Source organism: Octodon degus, unplaced genomic scaffold (genome assembly GCF_000260255.1).
Source record: "Octodon degus isolate 3935 unplaced genomic scaffold, OctDeg1.0 scaffold00001, whole genome shotgun sequence".
Classification (NCBI taxonomy): Eukaryota; Metazoa; Chordata; class Mammalia; order Rodentia; family Octodontidae; genus Octodon; species Octodon degus.
The window spans coordinates 22,157,461-22,159,279 of record NW_004524577.1 but is presented as its reverse complement, the minus strand read 5'-3'; the positions used below and the strand labels follow the sequence as shown (position 1 = coordinate 22,159,279).

General features: G+C 45.9%; 1 pseudogene; it reads right to left on the bottom strand.

Moving 5' to 3' along the window:
• Positions 1–417: 417 nt before the first annotated feature.
• On the bottom strand, positions 418–1,371 carry LOC101592839 (annotated as a pseudogene).
• Positions 1,372–1,819: the final 448 nt, after the last annotated feature.

The window sequence follows — 1,819 nt, the reverse complement described above, 5'->3', positions numbered from 1 at the left end:
CTTTGCAGTTAGGGAAGCAACTACTGAAATCATGTATAAATGGAAATACCAGGGACCGGGGAGATGGCTCAATGGAATAAGTGCTTCCCTGGCAAGCGCAAGGGCCTGAGTTCAATCCCCAGTACATACTGCCTGCATAATGAGAGATTATTGTGGAGACAGCTGATAAAAACCATGCAACCTTTTTATTGTTCAGTCATAAAGAGATATCAAAATTAAAAAGCAAAAATTACAAAAGACTTAACAATACTATGAGCATCAAAGGATGCGAAAACGGTACCAAGCGCAGGGCAATTATGAACATGGCAGGACACAGGGAGGACAGTGAGCATGTGCTGAAGACTCTAGAGGAGAGGATCTGGTGAAATTTTGATCTTAGACGAGCACCTAGATAAAGAAATAATGGGACTAGACTTCTAAACCCAACTATGTGCTTAAGAGTCCTCCTCGCCATTGGCGCAGTCTCTGTCATCCTCTCCTTCCTCAACCTCTTTTTCATCATCCTTGATCAACTCCAGCTGGTCCTCTGCCCCATCTTCATTTTCATCATCATCCAGTAGATTCCCCTGCTCAGCAGAGTCATCCACAGCACCCTCAGACTCCATCTTCACATTAGTCTCATCTTTCTTTTGGGAGGTGATGGTCTGCTCCTCTTCGGTCTTATTATTCTTCACCTCCACTGCTTGTTTTCTCTGTTCCTTTTTCAATTTTTTCCAGGCTTTCCAGCAAAGAATTCCCTTTTTGTTTTATCTAGGTCAGCTCCTTCTTAATGGCCTGAAGGTCATCACCTTTCAACTTTCCAGACTTGGATGAAGATCTCTGCTGAAGATCCCCGCTCTTAGAATTGAAGCCACTTTTGCCTCTTGGGGAGGTGTTTCCTGATACACGCTGGTGTTTTGAGGGTACTACAGCCTGAGCAGTAAGAGGAGGAGGTAAAGGAGAAACACATTCTGGGTAACTGTACATCCCGTCATAATAATCACATTGAAAGTTATAGTCTAAGTCAAAAGAGGAGCTGAGTAGAGGGGGCGGAGAACGGTGTGCTGGTACTGACCCGTCCATCTCTGCTGCAGATCTTTTCACACCTGCTTTTCCTCTGTTCACTTTTGGCTCTGCAGCCAGATTAATATCTAAAACCTGGCCAGCAATCATTCTGCCATCCTCCCAGCTACAGCAGCCCGAGCATTTCTCTCATTAACATACTGGACAAAGGCAAATCCCTTATGAATGGAGCAACCCACAGCTTTGCCATACCTCAAGAAGATGGCCTTCCACATCAGATTTCTTCACCATGAGAGGGTTCAGATTCCCAATGAACACACAGAAATTCATGGAGCGAGGGTCTGTCTTATTGGTGACATTGCTAGCCATTGTGTTCGAAGATAAAGTTGCCGACAGTGACAAAAGCCTGAAGCAAAGTCCCCCTTTTCAAGAGATTTGTAACCAGGAGAGGGATGAGAGAAGAGATTCAATTCTGAATCTCCTGCTCCCAGGTTCTACGTGGAGCTGACTGCTGCTCAAGGTCAGCAGCGGGGCAGCAACCGCTCAATCTCCATCTCTTCACAAAATCTGTGTTTTGTTACTGTTAAGAATGGGCTTGCTAGGGCCGGCCAAATAGCTCAGCTGATTAAAGCACCTGCAAGCAGGCGCAGGGACCTGGTGTTCGATGCCTGGGTCTGTTGTGCCGACCCTGGGCGTGGTGGCACATGCCTGTAATACCAGCTCTTGGGAGGCTGTAGACAGATGGATTGCTATGAGTCTGATCTAGTAGTGAGACCCTGAACACCCTGTAGACACTTTCCTAAAATACATATATAAT